Here is a 10,000-nt window from a genome sequence, read left to right on the forward strand (position 1 = left end):
CGAAAGTGACAAAGGACAGTAATCAGCACCATTATTGCTAGAAATAAGAGTCAGAGCAACTCTATATTTATATACATATGTATTTACATACATACATGCATACATACATACATACATACATACATACATACATACATATATGCACACATACATACATATACATACATACATACATACATACATACATACATACATACATACATAACTATATATATATATATATATATATATATATATATATACACAAATATAAAATATAAATGCAAAGTTACATTACACAGGATACATCGTAAATAATTCAAAATTACTTAGGAATATATTAGTGGTCAGAACATGCAATGAGTGGCTGGGTGGTAAGTACCTTGCTTACGCATGCGAGTTAGTTAGTTACTTGCAAGTGAACAAGGAAAGATGTGCAGCTGTATAGCTCCGTCCTTGAAAAAAGGTCACCGTCAAGGTAAGCGATTTTGTTTTTTCTGAGCTGGATAGAATTATTGTGTGTCTTATTTTTTATTACAGTATATTCTGCCCAGCTCTGGGGCATTTTTTACTCACTCTTGGCGGTGTTATGATTGTGTTTGTTAACAACCAAGTGAAGAATTTTAAAGGGAATTATTTTCACTCCAGTTATTTTGAAAAATTGGTGCTTGCAAGCTGTACATGGTTTTAAACACAGAAACGTTGGAAGTGCTTTATCAGGAGGATTACCAAGAGATTTGAAGGCTGCAAGTGGGCTGGGAGTACCGTGTAGCCCCCAAATTGCATTTTTTGCCGTGGAGAATTGTACATATTTATTTATTCTTCTGAACTGCTGTCTTCTCTTTTCTTTTTGCTGAACAATTTTAGTTAGACTAGTATTTTATTTCTTCCAATTTTAGTTGAACTGTTTTTTTAAAAATTTTTATTGAGTTCAAAGACTTTTTGTTGTTTTTGTTTGAGTGACTTTTTTCATTTTTTTTTTTGGACTATGTTATCGACATGGCAGATAAAATGATAAAAAATAAGACCACTGCTTTGGAGTGGGAGATTGTCCCACCCAAGCAGTGACTTGGAAACCTTGAGAGGAGGACGGTGGTATTACGGACCTATTCGCTACGTTCTGAGTTCAGATTCCGCGGATGTCGACTTTGCCGTTCATCTTTTCGGGGTCGATAAATTAGATACCAGTGAAAAACTGGGGTCGATCTAATCGACTGTTCTCTCCCCTAAATTTCAGGCCTTGTGCCCATAATAGAAAGGATTATTATTATCATTGTTGTTGTTGTTGTTGTTGTTGTTGTTGTTGTTGTTGTTGTTGTTGTGTTGTTGTTGCTGTTGTTGTTGTTGTTGTGTTGTTGTTCTTCTTCTTCTTCTTCTTCTTCTTCTTATTATTATTATTATTATTACGAGTGAGGTATTAACTTTAGGATCCTATGGAAGGTTAGATGAGGGTATGAGAAACGATGGCTTGAGACTGACTCAGGTCATCAACGAGAACAGTCTGAACAATTCTCTTCTGGAGAACTTTCAGAGCGGATGCAAATTCCAAAAGCCCTTAGCATGGCAGTGCTACAGATGGAGACTTTAGCTTTTCGAAACAAGCTCTACAAGCAGGAAGGGCCAACAATATCTACAAACAGGAAGCGCCAACTGCATGCAAGGAGACAAAATCGTCCCACACGCAGTCGTGCAATGTCCATGCATAAGCGACTCGTAGACTGGTGTCGATAAGCTGATGTCGAGTGCAGAAAGAATCGAGCTGCCCGTCGTGTCCATAGTGAAGATCAACGAGCTACCTTCCTTTAGCAGAGAATGGGATGCAAATCATTCTCTCTTTGGTGGCTGTGATGAAAGAGTCTGTAAGACGGACTCATCAGAAAAGTTTTACTTATCTGGTCTCAACTTATCTGCTGTGGAGGCACATGGCCTAGTGGTTAGAGCAGCGAACTCGCGGTCGAGGGATAATGGGTTCGAATCTCAGACCGGGTGATGTGTGTGTTTATGAGCGAAACACATAAGCTCCACGCGGCTCCAGCAGAAGGTAATGGCGAACTTCTGCTGACTCTTTCGCCACAACTTTCTCTCACTCTTTCCTCCTGCATCTTGCAGCTCACCCTGCGACGGACAGGCATCCCGTCCAGGTGGAGAACCTATACGCCAAGGAAACTGGGAAACCGGCCCTTATGAGCCAGGCGGAACAAACAAGCAACAAATTATCTGCTCTCAACTTCTTCACGTATCATTTGAAAAGGAGGGTGATAGTAGAGGAGAAACTGCCTTCTAGTGTATTTCTCGAAAGATGAATGAGAGTGGCATGACAGGTGAGTCTGAATGAATCTGAGCAAACTTTTCTATGTAGGAGGAAAGAACTGCCAGAATGCACATTTGAAGCTTTGAAAATGCCCAAATATTCCGGGCGTTCTGGACTGCCCCACTACTGGAGAATTTTGTTGTTGAAACTTTTGTTGGAATTTATTTTTATATATTTTATTATATTGCTTGTAATATGTTTAGTGTTGATTTCCTTTTGACAGATGTAAATCGCATCGTTTATATTGTTTTCAGGGTATTGGGCCTCTAGTGGTCAATAAAATCCTTCTTCTTCTTCTTCTTCTTCTTCTTCTTCTTATTATTATTATTATTATTATTATTATTATTATTATTATTAACGAAGCGAACTGGAAAATCGTTAGTGCGTCGGACAAAATGCCAAGTGCCATTTCATCCACGTTCTGGGCTCAAATTCCACCGAGTTCAACTTTTCAACTTTGCCTTTCATCCTTTCGGGATTGATAAAATAAAGCACCAATTCACTACTACTACTACTACTACTACTACTACTACTTATTATTATTATTATTATTATTATTATTATTATTATTATTTACTTTTAATCTGCATGTTTGTTGTAATCACTTGGCGAGACACACCCAGCGGCCTAGGGCAAGTGAAGGTTAAGAGATGTTACAGTATAACTGAAAGCTTGGGGAGGGCAAGTGGCGAGGGAAGCGAAATATCTCCAAGTAATACAACACAAACATTTAAATTGATAGAGTTTTCCTAAGGATTGTGAGTAGTACTTGTCATCACAATCCTATGGACTTCTCTGAGACATGGTTCTCTTGGAATGTTGTCTAGATGTTCTGACATCCCTTTTTTTTATCATATCTAGGCCCCTACAATAACAGGAACATTTTTTGCTTTAAAATGCTACATCTTTTGTATTTCAACTTCCAGGTCCTTGTATTTACTAAGTTTGTCAAATTCCTTAACAGATATATTTTTACTAGTGGGAACATTTACATCTATTAGTCTACAAGTATTTTCTTCCTTGTCTTTGATAATTATGTCTGGTCGATTAGACTGGAACGTTCTGTCAGTGTTGATTGAAAAATCCTAGAGGACAGTGACGTTTTTATCTTCACCGACTGGCTTAGGATGATGTTAATAAGCAAGAGTGCCGATTTTGTAGTGTTTACATATTTTTCAGTGTAATTATTGTCCTACCTTATCGTGGCGATTTTTGTACTCGTTTGGTATCAGCACAGGACATCCTGAGACGAGGTGGTCTATTGTTTCGTCAAATGTGCCACAGAATCTGCATTTATGGGCAGTATCGTTTTGAAGAACGTTAGCCTAGTAGTTTCTGAAAAGCAAGCTTTGATGTTGTGTTGCCAGTATGAAACCTTCGGTCTCTACTTTCAGTCCTGAACTTCTCAGCCACTGACGGGTTGTCGCTTGGTCTACATCAGCATTTTGACTTCGAGGAATATACTGTCAATGCAGGGGATTCTAGCTCCACCACTCCTTTGTTTGTTTCTGCTGGTTTATTTTTTCTGCAGTCGGCTTGATTTGTTTTGCTTGCTTGATGGCAGCAGTTTCGGGTTCTTCATCTAATTCAGGATTGCTGCCAAGTTCCCTTGCGAATTTATAAGCTTTATTGACAACAGAATTTGAATTTTTGCTGCTTTCATGTTTGCACACAAGTCACAACATCCAGCCTTGTGTATTAGATAAGTACCTGCTCATTGCTATTGTAGAGGTCTTACAAACACAGTTTGTAAACAAACCCAGCTCTAATTGCATCATTCCTCTTTCCCCACTACTTCTAAGTGGGTACTGATGGTCAACATCTGCTTTTGGGCGGTGCATGTACTTGGATGTCAATAATTTTCTCGTCTTCCTGTCCAGTCAATGATGTTAAAACTGTATTGGAGTACTGGTAGTGCCAGGGTGTTAATGGCTTTGATGCGATTTTTCGAGATGAGTTCAGTCTTCAGTACAAGTCTTATACTCCTTTAGTACTTCTTCATTAATTTTTCCTTTATAGTAACATGATGTATACCACCCACTTTGTTTATCCCTTAGTATTTATAACTTTCTTGTGGATCAAGATCCTTGATGGTAGCATCGGTATCTAATTTAATGGAAACAGTTTGTCTGAGCTTGCCTCTTACAAATGTTGCTTTTATGACATTTATCGAGGCCAAAATCCAGTCATTGCTAAATTCTTTAATAATTATTAAGAGCCCTACTAGCTTTTAGTCATTCCTAGCAAACAACTTCAGATCGTCCATATAAAACTGATGGTTTATTATAGTATTAAGAATTTTGTACCCATACCTGGTGTTATTCAGTTCGTTCCACAGTGGGATCAGTGCCATGCAAAAAATAATGGAGGGAAGGATTCACCTTGGAAGATGCCTCGTTTGATGTTGATGTTTTGGATTGGCTCATCCCATTTCTATGATTTACAAAGAGACGTGTGTTCCACTTGGCCATGCTATCTTGTAAGAATTTGGAGACGACAGGAAAGATCTTGTATATCTCGAGGGCCTTGAGTAGCCATTTATGTGGGACACTATCAGACGATTTCCTGTTGTCTATCCATGCCATACTCAGTTTCTTGTTCTTGCTCCGGCAATTCTTTACAATCATTCTATTTATGAGTAGTTGGTCTTTGCACTCATAAGAATTTCGTTAACAACACTTTTGAGCTTGTGAAGTTTCGTTCGAGGAAAGCGTAAATTCTTTCAGTTAGTATGGATGTGAGAATTTTGCAGGTGGTGTTGAGACATATTATTGGTCGGTAGTTCATCGGACTTTTTGCGTCTACAGTTTTTGGTAGTAGGTGTTATTATTATTGTTGTTGATGTTGTTGTTGTTGTTGTTTAAGGCAGCGAGCTGGCAGAATCGTTAGCACGCTGGATGGAATGCTTAGCGGTATTTCGCTCGTCGCTGCGTCCTTTGCTTTTCATCCTTTCATCGAGGTTAACTTTGCTTTTCATACTTTCAGGGTCAATAAATTAAGTACCAGTGAATCACTGGGGTCGATGTAATCGACTTACCTTCCCCCAAAATGGCTGTCTTTGTGGCAAAATTTGAAACCATTATTATTATTATTATTATTATTATTATTATTATTATTATTGCATTCACTCTGGGCACTGTGGAATTTTGTGTTTGTAAGTTTCCGCAATGTTTTGTCATGTTTATCCTAAAAGGAATCCTTACATATTTTTGTCTACAATTTCGTAGATATTGATTCATAATTTAGGAGTGTAGTTTTTCCTTTTATGATGTCCCTGCTACAGAACGGGATCACCATTGAACCATTACTTTTTTTGTAGAAGTTTCTGCTTTTTTTTACATTAAAAAAACATGGATTCCAATGATAACATCACTATGTCCGTATGGAAGCAGTTGCGAAAGACAAGAGAGATGACGTAAAGAGAAAGGAAGAGAGAAAGAGAGAGAGAAAGGGAAGGAGATAGAGAAGTAGTGAATCCACAATAATTAAAAATGACAACAACAGTAACATGCTAACAACCACCAATGTTACCGCCATAGCAACTAAAACCATTGACGTCACTATGAAAGCAGATGCTACCGCTATTACATTGGCGTTGCTGCAAAGACATGCTAACGAGATTTACACTGCTATTTGCAACGGCAACAGCAGCAGCAGTAACAACAAGGACAAGAATAGCAATAGTATTAGCAACAACATAACTATAACGATGAGATTAGAAAGCAGATTTTATCTTTTATTTGTGTAGTGAGTAAACGGACATTCCACTGGCTCGAGGGAAAAATCAGAAACTATTGAAAAATACAAGAGCGACATTATACACCCTGGAACTTGGGATATAATGTCTCCCTGGGATGCTTTGTGTGGTGGAGGTGAGCAGCACTAAAAACAAAGACTAGTCTTTACAGCTGCATCAATCGTATATAAGGTACTTTGCAGTGTCTAACTCAAGCGCGATTAGAAAAATAGATGAAAGAGATATGGACAACAGTAGAACGTCTAACAAGAAGGAAATAACATAGAAGGGCGGAGAATCTTTGTAAAAACGAACAAGAAGCTGGAAGAGTGGTCACAACCATATGACATCCAAGAATTTGTGATGATCCAATTTTATATATGGTACCTCGGGTGACAAATGTAAGAGACATCTATGTGCAACATAACAGTGACCAAACCATAGTAGAGGAACACGGAGGCGGGTAGCTGGCGGAAACATTAGCACGCAGGGAAAAATGCTTAACGGTATTTCGTTTGTCTTTATGTTCTGAGTTCAAATCCCGCCGAGGTCGACTTTGCCTTTCATCCTTTCATCATGGTGGATAAATTAAGTACCAGTTGCGTACTGGGGTCAATCTAGTCGACTGCCCCGCTCCCCCAAATTTCAGGCATTGTGCCTAGAGTTGAAAAGAATAGTTGAGGAACACGGGTAAGTCATAGAATTTAAGTCTAATGACAGAAAATTTGAATGGCAATGTCACTAGAGTTCCAAGTGTTGGTTGCACCTAGTAATCTTCCAGATATCTCCTAATATTTTTGTTTCGAAGTGTTACATTAGTGGCAAAGTAGATTATCACAGAGATATCTTCTCCAGTGAGGAGAAACGAGAGCTGTGTGTTTTTCTCTACCACTGTTTCCGACTCACCGACTGATGAAGCTACAAAAAAACTACAATACAGGTAGTCACAGTAACAGAAACAACAAAACTTCTTCTACAGAAACTCTATGTTATTCATCAAGAGTACTCCTAGCATAAACAAAAGTAGGGAGAAACACAAGAAGAAAAATATATCCTCAATACCTTCCAATTCATCTAATGAATCAGGAATAACCAGATGTTCGAAATATACAAACCAAACATGAATCCAACAGCAACAATAACAAGAGAAGTTACAATGATCACAAACAATAGAAATAGAATCGAATGGCCTGGCATTACTGTTTTGGAAAGATCTGGATTTAGAAGTAAGTACTCTTGTCCTAGACCCGGCTCTTAAGTCGGGCAATAAACTTTATATGTTGCTCTGTTTAACATCAATATTTGCCCCTTGGTTGCTATTCGTAGAATTTTCTCTATTACACACGTTCTAACCAGGCTTCTGATTCCCTCTTTACTCACGTTTTTCCTGTGGAAATTTACCCTGTGAATGTTTTAGTTTGGCATCAGCTTGCATCGATCTCACTACCCCTGGAAGACGGCCTACAAATGTTATGCGTATTGCTCCGCCTCCATTGTTTGATTAATGAAACTAAAATTTAAAAAAGAGCAAAAATAAAAAAGAAAATAAAGAACGTTTGATAAGATATGATTTCTAGGAACCTTTGTTCAAAGCCATTTGAAATAATATCCTTGCAAATATTCGTGCTTAAACCACACTAGCTTTATCAAGGAATTGTATTTGCAAAGAAATTTTTGATTTTCCTGTTGTGAAACTTAAAGCCATAAATTTATTTCTATAATTGTATAATACCATAAATCTATTGTAAATGAAGATGTGTTAGGTTGGATATTAATAAAGAATGGTTCATTTATAGGGTTTGTGTAAATAACGAGAAACAGGTAACAATGAGTTTCTCATAAATTGATCTTGTTTGAGTTTTGGATTATGCTTTGCTTGCTTGTTTCGAAAATTCCTAAGCAATATTACATTGCCTTATTTATGAGTTACAGATCCCTCAAAAGACATGATACATTGGATCTTTTCACTTTGACCGGCAGATTTTTAAAATTATTTCTTTGTAACTAAACACTTTTAAACTTCGTATACTGGTAGTGTGTTACATAAAACATCTTTTTCTTTTGGCTTTCTTGAAAAAATTCTGTAGTTTGTAAGCTATTTGTTGTTTAATTTTTTGCATTTCGGCATTTTCAACCAATCAATGGCATCGATTGAGGTGAATACAATTTCTGCCGTAGTGTCCAGCAAGTTTGACCACACTCTTTTGTTTCTGTTAAATATTTTGCACACACGCACACAGAAGACATTTACAAATACAGCGTAAGACATAAAAATAAACAAAACCGATCCCACGCATTTACTGCTTTCCGGCGATTGTGTTACTGATTACACGATGTGGATTCTGCATAAAATTGCATATCTTAAAAACAAATACATACGTCTTTTTACAGGGCAAGCTGGACAATCTAGTTTCCTTTCGAATGTAACGTGAACCACCTTCAAATTTAGCAGTTAAATACTTCAGTTAACGTCTAACACTGTCCAGTAACTCACAGAGTTGAAAACGGAACGAACAAGTTGACATGTTTAAATGATAATTTAGAGATTTTTAAAGATGCCCAAAAGATAAAGGCTCTTGAACTTGTGATTAAGGGTTTCGAAATCACGATTGCGATCGTACTTTCGATTCTCGGGCCGGGCGGTGCGTTGTGTTGTTAAGAAAAACACTTCATTTTATGTTGCTCCAGTTCACTCAGATGTAAATGAGTTTCAGCAATAGCTGGGAAGTTAGCTTGCGTTTCATTCAAGGTGTGGAGAGTGTTGTAATCCCAGTCTCTTATTCGCATAGAAACTGAGTGAATCTACGGTTTTATGAGTCCTGTGACTCGTGACTGTGGTAAGTCTAAATCTAAAGCTGTCCAACATCATGGCAAAGAAAGAACTCGATGGATGCAAAATTTTATTTCTTCTCATTAGTAAAGAAAATGTGGGACTTGGTAACTGTCAGTTTGACAGCCACAGCTTTAGATCAAACTCAGACTATGGTTTTAATTAGCTCTAACGAAGGACGTTATGGTCCTTATAAGTATAAGTTATATATGCTAGTAGAAAACCGTCTCTTCCCGGTAGCTGCGCAGGTTTGGGTGAGTGGTTGAGAAATTCGCTTCGCAACCCCGGTGTTTTAGGTTTAGTCCCACTGTTCAGTATCTTGGATTGCTGTTTTCTATTATAGCTCCGGATCGACGAAATATCTTGTGAATAAATATGGGGTGAATAAATATGCTGTGTGGAAGCTTCTCGTGTGCGTACACACAAACACACACATAGACACAGACAGATACACACACACACACACACACATATGCACAACCCCCGAAAGGAGCACCACCATTAGTTGAGCAAATCGACCTCAGGACTTATTCTTTGTAAGCCTAGTACTTATTCTATCGGTCTCTTTTGCGCAACCGCTAAGTTACGGTGACGTAAACACACCAGCATCGGTTGTCAAGCGATGCTGGGGAGACAAACACAGATACACAAACATATACACACACATACATTCATACATATATATATATATATATATATTATATATATATATATATATATATATATATATATATATATAAAGGGGTAAAGACCCCCTTCGGTCATGAATGACCATGGGATTGCACCTAGAAAGTTACCCTCCTAGACACAAGTCCGGGCAAGGTTGTTTATGGAAGGCTAGCAGTCGCCCATGCATACCAGCCTCCCCTCTCCACGCCACCAGTGTTATCCAAGGGAAAGACAAAGGTCGATACAGCTTGGCACCTGTGACGTCGCAACTCATTTCTACAGCTGAGTGAACTGGAGCAACGTGAAATAAAGTGCCTTGCTCGAGAACACAACACGCAGCCCGGTCCGGGATTCGAGCTCACAACCTCACGATCGTAAGCTCGACGCTCTAACCACTGAGCCATGTGCCTTCACTATATATATATATATATATATATATATATATATATAATATATATATATATATATATATATA

At 38.0% G+C, this 10,000-nt stretch overlaps 1 protein-coding gene across 2 annotated transcripts in view; it reads right to left on the reverse strand.

The window, feature by feature from the left end:
- The window catches only part of LOC115216614 (voltage-dependent calcium channel gamma-5 subunit-like), a 298,996-nt gene that overhangs the window by 1,351 nt on the left and 287,645 nt on the right, over window positions 1-10,000 (reverse strand). The window lies entirely within an intron of this gene.

Source organism: Octopus sinensis, linkage group LG10 (genome assembly GCF_006345805.1).
Source record: "Octopus sinensis linkage group LG10, ASM634580v1, whole genome shotgun sequence".
Lineage (NCBI taxonomy): Eukaryota > Metazoa > Mollusca > Cephalopoda > Octopoda > Octopodidae > Octopus > Octopus sinensis.